We start from the raw sequence: 21,349 nt of genomic DNA on the forward strand, positions 1-21,349 counted from the left end.
GAACAAAGCAAGTCCGTGGTGGTCTCCCTATGATGCTTTTACCACCTCCTTTAGCAGCAGAAAAATTGGCAGAGGACGCCTCCCTTCAGTCTGCAACAGAATTCACCTTGAGGCAGGATGATTCTCACAGGTTTGAAAACATCCGTGGTGGGAAAGTATTTGCATAGGTTAGGAAACATAATACGGCTGTGCTGGGATATGGGATGCTGCTACACTGGCTTTTGTTTCCACACTAAAGCAGTTGTCTCCAAGACTGGACCAAACCCAAGGCTCAGCATCTCCTACCGGTGTGGGGTATCATCCTCAGAGGTAGATGCTGCCGCCCAGGATCTAGGAGGAATTTTGCACATTGGAATACATGTATCTGTGCCAGGGACATGCAATCACAGAGGCCTTTGGCCATTCACACGTAAAATGTGGAGCAAACAGGAGAAACCTGCAGACAGATGGCCTACCTCTTTTAAGCAGCCCGTTCCTCTAAGCCATGCACACACCCAGATCCAGGAACTGGTTTTTAGTTAAAAACAAGAGCAGTTCAGAAATAGGTAAAGGGCTGTGCCTGATAAAGAACATCTCAGGATTAAGTGGTGGCTGCTTAATCCTGGCAATGTCGCATTCAAACAAGGTATGTAGGGGACTTGGGATTGGTGGTTTCAGAGCCATTCTCAGGGTGACCACGTGCAGCTGCTCTTTCCTAATGCAGCGCTATCAGAGGAGGCAACTCATTTACTGCTGCACCTACAGCAGCTGGTTGCAATGCTCAGGTCTCTAAAAAAAACCTGACCCTGCAGCCCCCAGATGGTACCTGAGCCCTGACTGGAGGTGGATGCCGAAGGACCTGAGCCCAGAAGATGTTTGCCTGTGGCTGCTTCAAGAGGTTCCTGGCAAGGGGAAGAACTTCATCCTTTTATAAATACCGATCCTTTTCAATAGCCCTTAAATATTTTCAGGGTTTCATTTCTGTTTCTTCAGGGAAAAAAAAACCTGAAGAAAAGCCTTGAGGATGAGGGAGACCTTGATCTTCCCATTATAATTAGAATTTGTAGTAAAAAATCCCATTTTGTGGAACTGCTCTAATAGCCATCGATTTCACCTTTGACCCTGCAGACCCTGCAAGGTGCCCTACAAATCATCATTAGAAAAATAGTTCCTTTCAGATTTTTAAATAAAGTAAATCTAAAAGAAGGGTCTTGCAAGCCCGTAGACAAGTTGGAATGCAAATGATGGGATCAGGGCAGGACAAGTGAATTGCAGAGTTTACACAGCATCCAGAAAAGTTGTCCCAGCTTTGCACATCAGACATGTCAGGTGGGACCAGGTTCACCCCAGGGTCCAGATCCACCCCCAGGATTCAGGTCCCTCGAAGAATCTGTGGATTTTAAATTTTTCATGGGATGGATGGTGTTAGAAACCTTTCTTTGGTGACATTACTAAATTGGTTAACTTGTTAACCAATCAACAGATATTCAATGAGAGTCCATCGTGTTCAATAGAAATAGATCTTTATTAATAACATGCACATCATATATATATATTTAAAATACATATACATTTTTCTACTGTTCACTTTAGAAAACAATTTCATAAAAACCTTTAATCAGGTCCCAAGTAATTTTAAACATTAAAAAGCCATTTTTTATTACAGAACCAGTAGGTATTATTCCAATTAAGTGGTGTATAATCACCATGTATTTAACGTAATGCAGGCTCATGCATTTCAATAGAAATAGGTGTTCCTTTTTCTGCTTTGTTAATCGTGTCAAATATATGATGATATACTTGACAACACCTGCCACAGTTGTTATACGCAATAGTGATTCCCTGCTGAGAGAGCGCTGTACAGATGGCATTTAAAAGCTGGAGACAATCTTTGTACAACTTTCTGAGTTCCTGTGAGGGGCACCTGGCGTTGTAGGTAACCCAGAACCCAGGTGTGACAGAAACCAGAAAAAAAAAAGAATTTCACAAGTGGCGTAGAGGAAAGCAATCTAAAAAAGAAGAGAAGAGTGAATTGCTGTATCCCCTCTGCTGTCATTGCAAACTGAGGTCAGGGTCGTGTTTCCTAAAGCCCCGCCAAGTACCGAACCGGATGTGTATAGACTGCGCAGAGTTACCAGCAATACATGGTTTGCAGATTTACAGGACATATACAAAGGCTCATATGTGGATGGGACTTTAAGGCACAATAGTCCATATACTCAACACATTCATTGAAAACAAAAGTTCAATTTACAGTGCAATATAAACGTATTCAAGAACTCAAGCGGCAGCTGGATAATCACTTTCACTGATAATTAGGCAATTGAGGAGTACTTCTGCGCTGCACAGCAGCCCCAGCCCTGCTTTCGCTCATACACATGCTGAGCATCAAGCACACAAGGAGCCTCTCTGACTTCGGCGAGACAATCTGTGCAAAGAACGTTCTATGATAACTGAAGTGTTTACAGGATCACGGCCCTAAGAGTTTTGAGCATCTGCACCAGGTCATGGCAGCAGAGATGCTGTCCCGCTGGGGCAGGCTGCCTCGAGCCGTGTGCACCCCTTCAGCCACAGCTCCAGATGGTGATTCCATGTACTCACCCACACCCCCAATCCGCGCCTCCCGCGGAGCCACCTCTGCCCCTTTTGCAGCCAGGGTCAGGCACAGCATTTACAGCCAGTTAGGGAAAAGCGGCACAAAGACAACTTAACTCATTGAAACACTAATTACAGTCCAGTGTTGCTGCCATTTCAAGACAAAAATGAATTGTCCTAAGCCAGTCATTTTCAAAATCATTACCAAGTCTGTCCTTGTCACCCAGCTCATCTATATTCTCTCTGACGAATATACTATCTCCAAGGCAACTGAGTCAAAGGAAAGGACTTTCTTTACATCCAGTGCAAACATAGCCCATATGTGGGAGTTCCTGCTGCAGTCATAATAGAACATATATATATATATATACATATAAATCTGTCACTGAAAGCTGACCACCTACAGACAGATTCACACATCAGAAGCCAGAAGAGCTGAATTGTAGCTACAAATCCAAAAAAAGAAAAATCACTGCATGTAGCTGTATTAAAATGCTGGTACCCGGTAACTTGGTAACTAAACGTCAAAATCAATATATAATTCAAAAAGTGTCAAATTAAATATTTCAGGAGTCACTTGCGATGTTATTGCAGCTTTGTACTTCTTTATCACCCCATAAACTATGGATTCTAAGCACTGAATTAGAACGTTTCAGACCCATTTTTCAACAGCACAAATTACTGTGCGAAGTGGAAGGCAGTAAAAACTTCAGCAGAATTAAAATATTTAGAGTTGTAGACTTCTGATTCAACTTCCTAGCAAAAAAATTAATGCTAAAAACCAACCTGTTTTCTAGAAAGAAGCAATTAATTTTAACAGGTCCTAAAGCAGGCAGAAATAGAAACAAATCAGACTATATTTTTTTCTTCAAGAAAACAAAAGATGGAAAAACATGAGTAAAATATCATCTTCTTTCACAGGTAGCCCAAGGATCTTCATTAACTGATCCAGTTATCATAACACTCTATCAGAGAAGCTTTCAATGGACAAGAAAGTATCGGCCCATTCCAGTAGATCAAAGAAGTTACTCTTCAAAGATGAATCTGACAGGGCCAATGGGTTTTTTTTCAGGGAGGTTTGAAGAGCTATTTCATTCTATTCAAACATTATTATTTTCACATTAAAAGTTTTGGGTTTTCAGACCAGAACCATCCTCTGAATATAACAAAGTAGGTCCATGAAAGAAAAAAAAAAAAGCATTTTAGCATTTCACGTAGCTGCTAGATCACCGTGAATTCAGGCAAAAATGGACATGAAGACAAAAAATGCATATGTCAGATCAATTCAGAGTGGAAAATTACATAGCTTCAGAAATCAGAAGACAGAAGTAATTTTCTCTTCCCACCCAGCAGTCTTCAATATCCCTACCCCAGCCTCTCATTTCACATGAGGCACATAAGATGCCAGTGGAGGCCAGAGAGCTCTTTGGGGGATAATGGCACCTCTCACAACAATCATCACATCAGCCACCCACATCCCGCCCAGCAGTCTTGCTGCCAGCTTTTACTGGTGGAATTAGGGCTGTTCCACACACCTAATAATTAGCCTGGCCTTTCTCAGCCAGTCCCTGACAAGAAGGACACAGCCACTTCTAGCTGGAGATTTCTCAAAGTATGCCAAATGTGAGCTTAATCATTCACGTTGTTTTGGGCTGGTGCAAGCCCAGGGACAGCAGGAATATAAATACGCATAGTCAGGCAGCTCCGACACCGAATTACACTGACAAAGGGTTTCAAAACACCCTTTTGTAAGAGACAAGTAAATATGCCTTGTCTCAAAATAAAAACAAAAACCTGAGCATTCATCATGACTAACATCACCTCCCAAACAGCATTGCCCTGTTTTTCCAGCCTTCCCACAATATTTGTGCTGCTTATGTTCTCCAGTTTGCAGGTTGTCCTTGTTTTGAATTAGATTGTTGCCTTTTTTTTTAATTGTAAAAAATATTTGGATTTCCCTGTTTCCTTCTGTCTCCTAAACCTGTACTGACTTCTAAGTAGTGATACCAGAGTTAACTTTGCTCTTCTCACCTCCTGCTTTTGCCTTTCTGTCTTTTCTCCTGCACTAACATGTGCCTGAAAGCAGCAATGATATGTGCAACACACACAACTAGAATGATCTGAGCAGGGTTACGGAAGGATCCTAGATGATGCACATCCCTGGCAAGCAATGGTATTTGTTCGTAGTCTATAATGCTTCGGAAATAGCATCATCTGCATGAGCAAAGCCTTTCAAAATAAAAAAAAATAGGTTATTAGATACATATCTGCCTCCAGCTGAGCGTGCACTATTATTTACTATGCTTTGAAGCTTTAAAGTGGTGATAGCCAGTGAGGCAAAGCTGGTTTCTTCACTGTAAGCCAACAGACCTGTAGGATTCTGACAGGCTTTGGATCATCTCATATATTTGTTCAGCAATTCTGGGATGCGAGTAATCCTCAGGTGAACTGCAGGCGTATCAGTAACGGATAGTTTACAGGCTCGTTAATCACATTTCCCTTGGTTATAGTGCAATCTTTGCTTTTGACCCCATTGCTGGAGCATCATCTTTCCCTTATGTTACTCTTTGGTATTTTCATGACATAGCTTTGGCAGCTATAAAACTTTCCACTTGTAGACATCAATTTGCTGAACATCTCTCATGCCACAGCTTCTGAAATATATATTTACATATTCTGAGGTCAATTCCCAGATTGAAATTAGACATTTCACTTAACCTGAAACACTATTACTAATGCTGAGTAGTTTTATCAGGAGAATCTCTGCAGTTTCACTAGCATCTGTCAGATACATTCAATCTCTATCTGTGAGAGTTATCATTGTTTTTCTGCCTTTTATATTCCACATAAAAAGAAATTACTGTCTATTCCCTGGCACCAACGGGAACCTCTGGCCAAGCAGCAAATTAGCATGCAAAAAAAGTATCAGGGAAACAGCTAAGGAAAGAATCAAATTAAGTTAAGTAAACACTGATGATGGGCTGAAGAAACAATCTTTCCTGTGAGTCTTTCTGGTTTGTATTAAAACAGCAAAGTAGATATCAGCTAAGAGATAATATAAGTAAAAGGTGAATGCAATTATTTGAAAAAAAAACCTAAAAACCCAAATCCAACTTGAAAGTCTCAGTACAGAGTGTCTTGTAAGTAGCAAGTGAGTTAAGTCTCTGAAAATTCTAAGCAAAAGGCTGTTTCCTTTGGCACTGACTCCTTCATGGTCAAAGCATTTCTCAAAGATACTTTCTAGCTGTACATTTACAGTAAATAACTTGCATTTTACTCCTCACTGTTAGACTACTCCACTGCTTTGGGGTCTTCCCTTTCATTAGGGATGGCATAATTTAAGTATAAAGTAATTTTGAACGTTTGTATTTACACACAGATAACTTAAATGCAGCTTTGTTTCTACAGAAGACGTTGTGCACAGTCTCTGCAGATAAGGACCTTCGTATTGCACCAGCTCTGTGTGTACGTCAAGGTACTTCATAACCAGGGAGTTAACAGCGGGGACTGCAGAGCGTTATTCAAAGTACCTCCCACTAAGCTCTGAACACATCCACCTTTGATCACAAGTATATCTGCAATTAGTGCCTCATCTTATCATCTCAATAAGCAGTTCAAGCATTCAGAAACAAACATCAGTGGGTCTAACAGCTACTTTAATTCATTTTATAAATAAGCAATTGAGAATTTTGCTCCAAGTGGCTGCTTGTGTAGCCCATTCCATAAACGGCGGCATTCTCTGCAGAGTAAGGCACGATGCGATACGAATGCAGCTCTTCATAATAGAGCGACTGGGAACAGCACTCCTGTACCATAAACTTCAGCCGTTTTCGTGCATCAGAGTAAGCAGTCCTATAACACGGAGCCTCCTTAAAGTATTCATAGCTCTCCCTCTCTGTCTCTAGGTGAATCTTCCTCAACAGATTGTTAATTAATACAGACCTACGGAGATAGGCTTCAGGGTCGTCCAGGAATCGGAGTTTCTGGAGAGAAAGTTTTAGAATACAAGTCCGGTCCTCAGGTAGTATCAGGTGCTGAGGAGTAAAAAGCAAATGAAAGGGTCTTTAGCATCAAGGAATAAAACCAAGGAAGGATGGAGTCTGGAATGAGAGAGCTACTTACTTTTGGACAATACTCATGGTAATCTTGATGTAAATGTTCTTCTTCTGCATATTTTCTCTTAAAATAGGCTACTTTCGACGTCGTTAATGTCTTGGGTAGGCCCCGATCAGATCAGCTCTGCACAAAATAAGAGGAAAAAGAAGCTCAGTGATGCTTGCTGTCGTGGTGGCTGTGACATCACGATCTGCGGTGTACAGAGGTGCGGGAGGTCCAAAGGTGAAATTCAACCAGAACAACATTCAGTCTCAACCTGCAGCCTACAACCCACTGGAAAAAAAATTGAGGATGGCAAATCTGAAGGCATTTATGAGCAGCCACCTGTAGGATTGCCAGCACAGCAAGCTCTGCTCCAGAGTGATAACCGCAGCACTGGACAGACACTGCCACTGCTGGGCAGGGTTCCCAGGTCCTACAACTGTGCACGGTGTCTCTGGCCAGCTGCAGCCAAGCAAAGCAGAGCAAGAGAGATGCCCAAGCTGGGAAGGTATCCATGCACTACAAGAGGGACCAGGATGTGGCCACTCATCTGCAGAACTGGGACCCCTGCGCCACACTTCTCAGGGGGAACTGGACAAAGAATGGGTTTTACTTTCCACATACCATGCACAGAGCTCGGTGTCTTTCCCTGGAAAACAAGTACAGAGCATATGCACTAGATGGTAGCATCGTCCCAGAGAAGCAGGAGAACCCCAGCTCAGTGGGAGGATAATGAAGCTGTTCGGTTTCTGTGTTGTTTCAGTTTTTCAGAGCACAGAGAGTGAGACACAGCCTTTGGGCTGAGAGAAGGGACAATTGGGCTTTTATCTTGTGACAAGAGCCCAGAGGAGGTCTGCTCCTCAAGAGCAGAAGCCTGCAGATGACCAGGGCTCTCTGCACACCAGCAGCCAGGCTGGCTGCTCCAAGCTCGCTTATCTCTGTAGAAAGGCAACAGGGTGTTAATTCAGCATCTTAATGAGATCTGTACCTTCAGTGGTATTCGATCTGGTGAACACTAGGTTTCTGTGAAAGCTAGAATTGTGTTTTGCTTTCCTATTCACTAAACAACACAAGGAGGCGAGCACCTTTACAGGTTGCATCATCAACTCCCAAACCTCTGTTCTGCAAGTAATTTCTGCTGTTTGCGTTGAAATGCATTATTCTTAAAAAAAAAAAAAAAAAAAAAAAAAAAAACCCACCACCAAAAAAAACCCTTATTATGCTGACATTTAAAGACAGTCTAGTGAAAGAAAGTATTCAAAGCCATTTTTTAGAATAACTCAAAGTCAGGTCCTATGGGATGTGTTTTCTTCCCCACTCTGAGATCTCCTTATGGGGACATTTGAAACTCAGGTTTTCTGAGGAATTAAAGGGCTTGGTTCTGGACTTCTTCTCTGACACAGTAGAAAAGCCAAAAGTCACATCCAAAATGTGGATCTTGTGTCACTGGAAGGATCCTGCTGTGGCGCGCTGAGGGCTCCTTGAGTTTTATCTGCAGGTGGGATTGAAAAGATACCCACACGACTATTTCAAGGACTGGTGACATCTCTTCTTCACTAGCAGGAAGGAGTAACATGTTCCCCTTTCCTTCATCTAGATCAACAACCCATAAGAAGGGGCTAGGGAAGAAATCACTTATAAGAGAGTTTTCCTATGTTTTCTCCCTGAATTTCAAGTTTGTGAGGATGGAGGTTTCCCATAAAGGATATTTTAAACCTGGGCAGGGAAGTCTCAACTGGTGCATTAGTACCTCATTGGGAGCCAAGACCCTCAGCCCTGCTCTAGGACCCTGCTCAAAGTGGATTGCATGAAACAACAGCATTTCCCCAGGAGAGGGACCATCGAGTTGCATTGACAAAACACTGCGTTTTAGTCACCATACACACCAGAGATGCTCCCTGCACAAACCTCAGGGGCAAAGGTACAGCTGCGGTCTTCACAGGTCTGTTAGCACTGAGTAACTTCTTCCCTGGTGGTTTTCAGTGAAAAGGCTGGAAGCAGAGACCTAGCACTGTGTGCAGTGCAAGCAGAAATTAGCCCAAATGCAGGGCTAAGAGACAACCACAGCATGCAGAGCATCAGAGCTCAGTCCTTCAGCTCCACTGGCTCCATGCAAACTTCTATGCTCCCAGCCACAGGAATTCCTTTCCCTGTCCTAGAGATGGAGGGTGACAGTGAGACACTAAGCATCCCCTGAGTATGGGTGGCCCTGGAGATACCAGGAAACAGCATGGAGCCAGGTGAAGGCAAGGAGCCTCTGAAGCGCTGGCATCCTGACCCAGGGAGGAAGAGCGGGCTGCAGTTTGGCACATGCCACGGGGTAGGGGCTGATGCCGCCTGGCAGAAGCAGATAGAAAGAATTGTATTTTGCAGACAGACATGTATGACCATCCTGGCAGGATGTTCATCAAACATCCAACTGGCACCATCTTTCTGGGCTTACATTCAACACCATCGTGTGACATAACCTTTGGGTGCAAAGTACTTGGCTGTATTTAAATTGTTAAAGACCTTACATCAGACAAAGTGGCAAATTTATAACAACACTCTATAGCCTGGTTTAGTAGTAAAGAAGGGAAATAAGCAGCAAAAGAACACCGGGGAGCACCTCTGGGCTGTAAGGCTGGTTTAACTGTGTTCCCACTTGTAAGTGTAAGGCTACACTCTAAGAGCAAACTAGCCACAAACTGTTTGAAGCCATGGTAGAGTTAGCAAATTACAACAGTTCCAAGTGTGCAGGGGCTTGGGGCACCCACTTCCCCAGCCCAGCACTCCCACAGTTTGTCATGGGTGGCTCAACTTCTGCCTCCTCTCTCTAGGCGGGAAGGGGTGCTGCCTTCACACCTGCAGCAACAGGATGGGAGAGAGAACCAAAGGCAAACAAGTCCCTTTGGCTGCTCCACAGAAGCTCGAGGTATGCTCTTGTGCTGCCATCCCACCACCCATCTTGTTGTCACCATTGTGTCTTGTGGCTGCTGGTGATGTCCACACCCGCCTGCATGTGCAAAGCAACATTAGCTGTGCCCTTGCACCGTGCCCTCAACACCAGCACCAATCCTGATGCCTACAAGGGACCCCTCTCGCTGGAGGAGGATTGCAAGGACCAAGCCTTTCTCTAACATTTATCTTGAAAGTCAGAGCGGACTGGCTCTGTGCATGCCTAAGAGCTGGGTTCACAGGCATATAAGGCTGTAGTAATGCCGCAGTGAATCAGACCCTGAGTGTTTTGTTTAAATATAAACATATTGAATCAGTGCTTTTTGTGTAGAAGGCTATTCCCGTGAGCCAAGTGTTTTGACAGTTACAGCAAGGTGGTATGAGTCACTGCCTCTGCCTCAGTCAAGCTCAGAGACAGATACATCTTAATCACATTACGTTTTTTCAGCGCTACACCACAAGTCAAGGCACAGGGCCAAATTTCCCTATGGGGACTAACCAGCGTAGCGCTGAGTCCTGAGTGTGAGGTTTGTCCTTCCAGAGTGGATGAACCTCGGAAAAGCGCATTCAGCATCTCCATAGCATTCAGCTGCAATCCCTCTGCTAGTCACCAAGGACTCAGTAAAATTTGCAACAGCAGGCAGCGCTGCCAGGGCTTGGGGGCCACAGGGCAGGCACTGCCTGCTCACACTTGCCAATGTTTACACCCCACCGGTGCATGCCTGCTCTGAATGCGTGGCACATCAGAGCACGGCGGCTGTAGCTGCCATTAACGCTAATGGAAGTTTCAAGCATAAATCCCACACGCGGCAGTCAGGGAATAGAAGGCTCTGTCTCGAGCCTGGATCTCTCAAATGCAGCTTCGTAAGGTCTTTAATTGTACTTTCAGACGAGCAAAATGTGCCTGTTCCTATTTATTTCTAGAGGAATAATTACAGTGCTCTATGGTGTGGTAACGACACAGTTATTAGGCGTGTTTGGACAGAAGGTTATCTTATCTAAATTGGATTGGAAATAGATTTATAACACGGAAACTTCACAGTTGAACTGCAAATTGCAACAAATTCTCTTCATCACCCTAGCGACAGAACCCCCTCTTTGGCATGAATTAGTGCCGGGTGATTTCCACAGGGCTGCAAGCTAGCCCAGTCAGGAGGCAAGACCGGGTTTAATGAATGATTCAAGACTCAGGAAAAAAAACAAAGCTTGTGCTTTTCCATCTCAGGCAACGGAGAGGATCTGCAAGCCCTGGATATGCACCAAAGCTTGTACGTGAGACCTTGGGAGTGTTCCCACACCTGCATGTGTCTCCACCTCTCCCACCTTTCCTCAGGGAGAAAATTCATCCCTGCCTGCTCAGTGCTGCAGGGAAAGGGGTTGTACGAGCTAGTACTAGTGGCTTGTTGATGCAGATGTCTGCAGGGGGCAAGCACCGAGGCTCACTGGCCAAAGCAGACCTGCCAACACTGCACGCACAGAAGGTGGTGAGTAAAATGTGCCAATGCCCTGCAGGGTTTCCTCTCACAGTGTAAGGGAAGATGATCAATATGCAAGCTAAAGCTGGCTGAGACGGAAACCATTTCTGAGCATCTCTTGCATGCACAAATAGAAAACCTGAGGCTTTCGAGCAGGCAGAAATTGGAATTTGTTATCAGCAGGAGACATGAATTTGACATGGCAGGAAATATCATCACGTCCTTGCAACTGCTGTCAAATTGCAGAGATAAATTTCCCCATCTCTTACCTTAGCACCGCTCACAATTAGAGAGTGCTCAGCTGAAACCCTCCACTGACTTCACATGCTACGCTGTTGCATTTCTCCTCTTCAGGGACAAGAAAAGCAGCCGGTCCCACTGTGAGATTCCCAGTTGATAATGCAAAGCTACCAGACCACAGGCAGATGAACATGTGGATCAAAAAGACTTGCCAGCCCTAGGATTTCACACGGACTGCCAATCAATTGCAGTCCTTGCAGAGTATCGGGTCTCATACATTGCTCAGGCAGAAAGACTCCCCTTTAATTGACCTGTGGAAAGGTAGAGACCCACAGCCCTGCGTTGTCTGCTGGCTAGAACTGCTGGCTTTGCACTTCAAAACTACCTTTCTTTTAGTTTGCTAATTGCTTTGCAGATTTCCCTAATTGCAGATTCTCCCTGGGCACACGGGTGCGCAAGCCGCGAGCATCTGAATAGCTCTCATGGGTGCATGAAGACACGAGACTTAATGATGGAGTGACTATTCCTGTCTCACTTCTTGTAGTCCCACTGCTTTTATCAGTAGAATAAAATCATAAGTCCAGCTCCCCCCTCTCTCAACGCTAATCCAAGTAATTTCCCTCACTCTGAAAGCAAGCCCGACCAGCCATAGTCTGCAAACTTGTTAGTTACCTGAGGATGCGGAGTCAATCTGCAAAGGGTCTTTCTGGGATAATCTCAGCAGTTCTGGTAAGATTTCCTCCTCGTACGGGCTCAGCGAGCATTTCTGGCAGCACAGCACTGCTGAACAGTTACCTGCCGTGATGGATCAAGGAGAAACACACATGGTTCAGGTGGCAAAGTCAGGACATATACGGCAAGTAGCTGGATCACAAGAGAACAAAGTGCTATTTCAGCACCGTCACAGGGCTTAATAATAGGAAAAATCAGAGTTCTGCTGTCGCATTCAATTCTCTCACTTCGACCTTGCTTCCCTTTCAAACATCAGGAAAGTAAAATAAAACACACAAAAAAAAATTATTTTGGTCTCTCAGTGGTACAGCTGTAATCCTTTCAGGGCAAATGCTGCAAAAATACAGCTTGCTCCTCTACATATTCGGAAGTTTCCTGAGCTAGAACATAATTACTGCCCTGAGAACCACCTCATAAAATGGCACATTATTTTCTCAGTTAATTCTCGTCAGCCTTGGAGGAAAGCTAAAGGGTTACTATTAAGACCACACCATTATTTAGAGCAATAGCATTAATTTCCTATCATACACACACATACACTCCCTTACTGCCTGTAGAGTAATACGGGTCTGGGGAAAGTCAGATAAGTATTTTTATTCAACCGAATTATTCCAGTGTGCATGTTTCAGTCTTTGCCTTACACACGGTACAGTTCCTGGGCTGCAAGTAGATGCAGCAGCATCCGAACGATGCTTTGCCTTCTATTAGGACTATTTGGCACACTGTAGTAAGAATATTTCCCACTCCAGGGTGAAAAAGATCACAGATACGCATGAGCATACTCGAGCTCTGCACTTCTAGGTGTGTATACAGAGACACTCGTACTTCTTATGTAAATGAATGAAAATAAACAGGTCTAAATCCTGCAAGAAAGAAAGAAAGAGAGCCCACATGTGTGCGTATTCACGTCTCGCAGCTATAAGATAACTATATTTAGAAAGTTGTCTCATCCCAGAGGATGATACTACATTAACAGGCAATGAAAGAGTAGCTATGGTTACTTTCCAGAGTTCCACTTTGACCGTAAAAAGATGACTCTGATTAAAATGACCTTTTGTAGAGCATGCTAGAGCCAAGCAGAGCGGCAGGCGTCTCTGCCCACAGCCCGTAGCACTGCGGGATGAGTGGAGAGCCTTTCTCTCAGCTCTTTGCCCTCTTCCACAATGCACCAAAGCCGAGACCTCACAAACACACACAAAACTTACTCCTCACCAACAGCCACCTGCTAAAGCCATTTTGGCAGATCCCACCAGCAAAGCCTAATGCCAGCTCGCTGTCATGGACAACACTACGGACAACACCAGGATTCATTATTCCCAGTCACCGCCAGCTCCACAGAACTCACCCAGCGAGCTCCAGCTCCAGAGGGAGGGCTGCTCCCCTTTCTTCCTTCTCTGCCCAGAGCCTCCTGCTCCTCCTGGAAGAGATGGTGGCGGTGGAGGTGGCGGTGGTGGTGGCAGCTCCTGCGGGTCCCTGCAGCCACTGAGGAGCGCATCACCTCCCGGCCGTAGCCCGCGAAGGTGGGTGCCCAGATGTTCCCGGCGCGGATTGGTCCAGCGGGAGCAGATGTTGCCCGGTTGCTAGGAGCGTTGCTAGGAGCGTTGCTAGGAGACGGTGACGCTCTTTCCATCACTGGCGCGAGTCGAAGCCGCGGTGAGGGAGGGAAGAAGGGAAGGAGGGAAGGAAAGGAGGAGGAGGGAAGGAAAGGAGGAGGAAGTCCCGCCACCGGGATGCTCAGTGTAGGGACGGGACAGGGCGGGCGGGACCGGAGGGTAGAGAAGGTGCCGCGCCTCAGAGCTGGAGAGGCGATGAGGAGCTGCTGCTGCGGCAGGGGATGGGGATGGGGATAGGGATGGGGATAGGGATGGGGGTGGGGATGGGGATGGGGATGGGGATGGGGATGGGGATGGGGATGGGGATGGGGATGGGGATATGGATGGGGGTGGGGATAGGGATGGGGATGGGGATGGGGATGGGGATGGGGATGGGGATAGGGATGGGAATGGGGATGGGGATAGAGATGAGGATGGGGATGGGGATGGGGATGGGGATAGAGATGAGGATAGGGATGGGGATGGGGATGTGAAGTGTCCGAGCTAGGAGGGAGCAGCTCCGTGCCTCAGGCTGCAAGTGGAGAGCAGGAAACCTCTCATCATAGAACCATAGAATCATAAAATCACAGAACCATAGCATCATAGAATAGTTTGGGTTGGAAGGGACCTTAAAGCCCTTCCAGTTCCAACACCCCTGTGCCATGGGCAGGGACAGCTCCCACTAGCTCCGGCTGCCCAAAGTTCCATCTGCTCTGGCCTTGAACACCTCCAGGGATGGGGCAGCCACGGCTTCCCTGGGCAACCTGCGCCAGTGTCTCACCACTCTCATGGTGAAGAAATTCTTCCTAATGTCCAGTCTAAATCTGCCCCTCTCCAGTTTCTACCCATTGTCCCTCGTCCTATCACCACAAGCCTTTATGAATAGATCCTCCCCAGCTTTCCTGTAGCCCCTTCAGCTACTGGAAGGTCGCTATAAGTTCTCCTCTGAGCCTTCTCTTCCCCAGGTTGCCCAACTCTCTCAGCCTGTCAATGTAGAGCATTCAGCCATCAGGGCACGCTAAAAGACATATGGGGAAAAAGCGGCAGCCGCAGGGGAAGAGCAAAAGCAGGGAAACATAGCAAGGTGCCTTGAAGGACTCGAGGGAGTGATGAGCCTGATTTGGGACTGCTGGTGGTAAGAGCTGAGAGCCAAGATCTTCCACTCTCCCTCTGGGTCACACACTGCTTCTCTCCCGACATGTATTGCTCCCTCCTTCCCCCATGCCCACCACCACATCCCAGCTCACTGGCCTTTCCCTGAGCCTTTGGGATGCCCCACCACAGTGCCCTGGATCTCACCCTGGCATGTACACCCATGACCCCAAAGAGGCATCACAGCACTCTGAAATCCCATGACCAGAAATTTGGGATTGTTGCAGGAATAGAAGCCATGCAGTGAAACAAGTGAAACCTCCTCTTCTTCCTTTCCTTCTAAGAAAGCTGGGAAGGGGCTCTTTATCAGGGAGTGCAGGGATAGGATGAGAGGGAATGGTTTTAAGATGAAAGAGGGAGGATTTGGATTAGATATTAGGAAGAATTTTTTTTTTATGAGGGTGTGGACACACTGGCACAGGTTGCCCAGGGAAGTTGTGGCTGCCCCATCCTTGGAGGTGTTCAAGGCCGGGTTGGATGGGGCTTTGAGCAACCTGATCCAGTGGGAGGTGTCCCTGCCCATGCATGGCAGGGGGGTTAGAACTGGGTGATCTTTAAGGTCCCTTCCAACCCAAGCCGTTCTATGATTCTTCCAAGTAAAACAGCAGGTCACTGTGGAATAGGGCAACTCTTGCATCTCAGCCAGACCCGGGGATTTTACTATTGAGCACTCTCCTTAGGGGAATAGGTGAGATATCAGACTCAGCCTACCCTCACTACCAATGGTCCAGCCAGCAAGGCTCAGAAAAAGCCTAAAAGGAGTAAGTAAAATCTTACCTCTGTAAGGCAGAGTGCACAAAGAGGGGAAATTCCCTTCCCAAAGATCCTAACTCTGTGAGTAGATACCGGCAGCCAGACGTATATTAAAGAAAATAAAATAGAGGATTTTTAAAACCAGTTTCTCCAGCCACCTATGTTTAGGGGTCTACTCTGTAAGAAGTGAGCCACTGCCAGATTTGGGAGAAGGGCTATCCTATCCTACTACTGAAGGTGACTCAAAGGCTCAGCCAGTGCCAAGAACAAGGAAGGGTGTTATGGGAACACATTCATTTTGACAGTATCTGAAGGTCCTGGGCAATTCCCTGTTTCCTTGTGATCTGGAAGATGGATGCTCCGTGCATGTGATAGTTGGGCATGTCACTGCTGGTAGGACACACAGAACTCCTCTCCCTCTGGTTGCTCCAGGGTGTCCGTGAAGATCCTGCAGAGCAGCATGCACCATGCTTAGTCCTCCTAACCCTTAGATGCTGAGAATGGAGGCACATTTCACTTGGCATTCATCTAATCTCATTCAAATTTTAGCAAATCGAGGCTTGGCAGGCCCGAGTCCCAGCTAACACACATTAGCACAGCAGCCTCAGACCAGTCACTCCACTGACTTGGAGTATCTGATTGTATTTGGTACTCAGTATGCACTGACATGCACGTGCATGTACACAGATCCTCTGCTCTTTGCAGTTTGTGAAAAGGTCAGTCACAGCCATATATTTATTTCAAATTATCTCTGAAGCTCTGCTTCTTTTATTGAGAAGTCAAATGAACTCAAACTAATTTCAGATTTGAATTTCCTAGGACAATAGGAAGGCACTGGAATTTAATTGATTTTGATTACCTGCCTTATTATTATGCTGCCAGTAGCGATAGTTCAGGTTGGTGTAATTTTAAATCTACTGTGAGATGAATCTGACATTTCTCTGCTGCTGAATAGAGGACTGGAGCGATTCTTCACCTCTTCACAAAGATGTCATAATTAATTCAGCAATATCACTTCTGTAAGCGGAGATAGAAAAGGAAGACACAGAAGCACCTATTCTGCGTCTCAGAGCTGAATGAATGACAGCTTTAGTTACTCCAGTCTTCCTGAAACTGTATTTTTTTTAACATTCAACACAATTTCTGCTACAAAGACACATCTTCCTCTCTCCTGTCAGCACACAAGCAGGACTTACTAGCCGGCAAACAATTTACAGCTAAAAGGTCAGTTAATCTCTCCTCAGCTGGCTCCAAGAAGCCTTTCCATCCCCTGATCAGCGAAGAGCAAATTCTTTACAATGCAAGTCTAGATGCTATTCTTTGTGCCCTTTCTGAAGGGGCAAAGAGCACAGGGAAACAGAGCCCCTGTCTGTACAAACCAGCACTGCTCTGCTGGCTGGAAGGGACCTCCATCAAGATGAAAAGCAGATGCTCCATCCCATCCAAATCCATCCCTTTCTTCTTGTCATGGGAGCACAAGAGATCACCTCCCCTTTTCATCTGAAGTGGAGCATTCTCTTTTACCAAGGATGCCTGGTCTGGAATCACTGCTCATTCAAAGCACACGATGTTTTAATGTAATGGAAATTAAACAGAACCCTGAACTGGGACCAAAGTCTCTATTGACAGTGATATTATTTTAAACGATAAGACTTAACAGTGTACTGAACAAGATAAAACCTGGACAGGCAGACAATAGAAGAGTAGCTTTTTTTTTTTGCCTTCTTTTTTAGTCTTTTGAAAGCAAGATTGCCTAGCATAGTCAGTGCTATAATAAATATATGTTTTTAAATGGTTTAGAGCAATTGGGAATAAAAAAACCCAGAACATCAGCATTTGCTTTATTTTAACTGCCTCCCAGAATTAGAAAAAAACAGTTCCTTCATTTCAAAGCAGTTACATCTCCTCAAGACAACTTTTAAAGAAAAATGAATTAAATTAATGTGCCCTTTTGAATTTAAGCACCAAACATTCAGAAGATGTCTGTATAGAAGCACCAGTCCTTCCAGGCAGCATATACCTACACACACACTGTATTTCTAAACACGCTACGTAGAAGGTATTATTTTCAAAAGACAAAATGTACCTGAAATGTTTAGCATTTGTACCTGAAACACTGCGCAGTTTCAGATGTGAGGAGTTACATTCTGGAACAATTTTTATCCCTGGCCTGGCCCACTCGGCTGCCTCTGACAGACAAAGACCCTCAAGGGCTTTCCCAGCCATTGGCTTGTCACCTCAAAGGGAGACAAGTAGCTTCAGCTTCTGGACCGTGTTCATGCCTCTCAACAGTTGGCCCACTTCAGAGGGACCTGATGACTTGGGAGGCTAATCCTGCATGCATCTAAAATGCAGCCTTTGCATTTAATCCTAAAAGACCTAAAATTCTTTCTCCTGTTTTTCCTGTACCAGAACTCTGTTTTTCTGCTCTATCTTACAATTCACTGTACAAGAATATTTGTCAGCATTTTTGAATTTGTTGATGTTTTTACATTTATAAAACCTTCAAAAAGTTTCAGAAGCAAGCTGGGGGAGAACAGAACCAATGAAGCCCCTCTTCTTACACAGTTTGTGCTCTTTATACCTTCCATCATCCCCACCACCAACAATGAAATTCTATCGCATCTCCTGGGACAACTCCAACTCAACCAGAGACAGCACAAGAGGCAGTACACACTGTCACTGGTCCAGGGTGATGCACCAGTGTGCTGGACCTTCAGACAGACCCTTAGCCATCAAACCTACTTCTTTCTGCTTCTCTGTAAATGATCCTCTGCCAGGTGAAAAAAATACGTAGAAACATAATTGTGTTTGAGACCATTACCCTTCTTTCAAATGTGATTGAAATTGGCCAACCTGTTAAAAAATGATGATGCTGGGGGAGAGATCAGCAAAGAGACAGATGGCAGATGGCTCAGCTTCTTTAGCCTCAACTGAGCTGATTGAGAAGTGGGAATGCTTTCACCCTCTCATGAAAATGATATCACTCTTTCTTTGAAATTCAAAACTTAGTTTCCCGATATTATAAATGTGACTTTTCCAACCAGTCAAAATCAGGATGACATCAGTTATGTCTTAGCAAAACAATACTTGGTACATCGCCAAGGAATGAAGCTGCTCTGAGCAAGGACTTAAAATGCAGCTAGAGGAAGAACAGGATAATCAGAACAATAAAACCAACCACAGCTGAGAGACCCTGGGGAACCCAGTCAGATCTGTGTGTGCTTGTGGTGAGCAGTGGGCATCCCAGCAAAAGCAGCAACAAGTGGATTGCTAAACTCACCATTGTATTCGCACGGCGATGTTGTACACCAAGCATGTAGAAAGCCAAGTATTTTACCACTTATTTTATGGGCAGCCTTAGGCCAGTCATGTAAGCCAAGATGGTCAAATCTTGGCACAAAGATACATGGCTCGTTCTCCCAGTTCAATGCCAGCAGCTTCACTGTGCCATGTGCCGAGTTTGCACAGGGACACAGGCCTGGGGGAATAAACCAAACCCCTCTTTGATTGAAGACATCCACACAAGGCCATCATGAGGTTGTGGGAACTGTGAGGTAAGTGTGATGGCTCCAGCAGTGCCCAAGTCTTCTAGGGTAATTGCCAGTACCCCTCAGAATTTGATTTACATGTGAGAAATAGCATGGAGTAGGTGGTGGAATCGAGGCCGTGAGATGGGCAGGGTGAATTTTAAGTGGTTTTCTGAAAAATGCATGGAGCAAAATGGTATTAGGAATAACCAGGCCAGGAAAATGTTGTCCCAGTACCAACTCAAGCCACGTCATTACCTTGGCAGCAGTGCTCACCCAAACTCCCAAACCCCAGAACAACTTGCAAATAACATCTGGTTCTGCAGAGCCCCCTCTGTGCCCAGAGGAGCTGCCGGGGAGCTGACTGCAACCAAGAGCAAACCCCTCAGTCTCCCCTTTGCAGCCAAACCTGTTGCTGAGGCCCCCAGAAATGCAAAAATTTGCAAAATGTCACCAACATTTTCCCACCCTCCACCCCTCTCAGCTGAGCCTGGTTATCCCACCAACATTAGTCCTTAGCAAAAATACATATTTCATCACCAATTTTTACCAAGAAGGCTTTTTTTTTTCTGAATGCCTTCATTTCTCAGCAAGCCTCCTAGTGCCTCCATTTCCCTAAGGAAAGATGAGGAGCTCTGAGCTGGGTTTTCTGTGTACCCAGACACAGCTCAGATCAGCCACTATTGCTGGGACTTCCAGAAACTGAAGGTACCAAGTGTCACCAGAAAAAGAAACTATTTCTAGGCTGGTCCTGGAAAGCCAGCTCTGTGGATGCCAGCAGGGATTCAGGAATTGCGGTTTCTCATCTATCCCTCAAAGACAGCACTGCTGTTCTGAGAGAAATAAACCAACCCCAGTTCAAAATCACAGATCTGGAAATTCTTTTAGCTTCATTCTTCCTCTGTCTTTATGTAGATATGGACTACAACAGCGACCTGGCAGAAGCCCAGCACACATACAAATACATCATGACCAGAAATATGTGGAAGCATAAGTAGCCACCAGACAAAGACGTGCCCCCACAGCTGTGGTTATGTGCCTTGCCTCCTTTCAGCCCAATTTCAGTTCTTCAACCCAATGCCTGAGCTCTTACCTCTGTTTCCAAAGCAAGACACATCTGCCCCACGGCCACTCCAACCACTACAAGGGCATCTCTCAGCGTCTCTCACACCAGGATGTCACCAAAGCTGGTGTCTACACACAGGACCAATACTGGTGACACTGAGGCCCACATGCTCTGTTGCAGGTACCAACACATCCATGGGCATGTAGGAGAAACGATGTCTGGGTGACCATCACAGAGCTGGGTGCAAGGGTTGCTCTCCCCAGCTCTGGTTAGGGGATGGATGAGAAATCAAGGAACACCAGACACTGGCGCTTTTTCTTCCCCACATAAAGCTGGCTGAAGTTGGAATAGTGAGGGAAGAGGCAGAGACACTGCAGGATATGACAACCTCTTCAGTCTCCCAAAGACCCCAAGCAGCCTCTGCTCATGGCCGCAGGGTCCCTCTATCCATACAGATGGACAGGGGGACCAAAGCGGAGAGATTTCCCATTCCTCCCAGTTATGCATTATGTACCAGACACCCGCATCTTTGTTCTGAACGACGCACATCCACCTCTCCTAGATGCATATTCACTTGGTTCTGCCACAATACAAAAAAAAAGAAAGATACACCGGTTTTGCATGTCTACATGAGCCATCTGCTTCTATTTTATTGATAAAAACCTGTAACAGCAGCATTCACCAAAACAAAATAAGACTGTTTCTAAGGTGTGGATGGTTGCATGTGTGTGTGGATAATTTGAGCCCAGAATTCTGCAGAAGCTGGATTTAATGTTGTTTTTTTTTTCCCAGTCAGATATCATCTCGACATTAGTATTCCTGACGCAGCATATAATTAGCGAGAGGCAATATATTGTATGATCATGCACGTTAGCACTTAAGTAGAATAAAAATGTTTTATTGTCAAGTACATGAAAAGCTAAGAATAAACCCGTACCACTCTTCCTGTTGAATATCCAAACATCTTTTCATCATATTTTTCATCTTTTTTATCACAGTTTCACAATTCACATATCTCTTTCAATCACATACAGCAAGTGAAATGATGCTTAGACCATTCCAGTGGCCTCCACCAGTCAATACCAGTCATTTATTAAGTAGATTGAAGGTACAATTTTCAGTGCAAATCTTTGAAATTTACAAAAATGAGCAGAGTACATGAATTTGTTTCTTATAACCTTCACAGTATGAATAGTTCTC

General features: G+C 45.3%; 1 long non-coding RNA gene across 1 annotated transcript; it reads right to left on the reverse strand.

Annotated features, from left to right (window-relative positions):
• Positions 1–1,510: 1,510 nt before the first annotated feature.
• On the reverse strand, positions 1,511–13,640 carry LOC128852394 (uncharacterized). The gene is made up of 4 exons (XR_008450221.1): positions 13,402–13,640; positions 11,997–12,119; positions 6,697–6,813; positions 1,511–6,608 (listed from the first exon to the last, which is right to left on the reverse strand). It is a non-coding gene; the product is annotated as an uncharacterized LOC128852394 (long non-coding RNA).
• Between the last annotated feature and the right edge of the window lie 7,709 nt (positions 13,641–21,349).

This window comes from Cuculus canorus, chromosome 5 (assembly GCF_017976375.1).
Source record: "Cuculus canorus isolate bCucCan1 chromosome 5, bCucCan1.pri, whole genome shotgun sequence".
In the NCBI taxonomy this organism is placed as follows: Eukaryota; Metazoa; Chordata; class Aves; order Cuculiformes; family Cuculidae; genus Cuculus; species Cuculus canorus.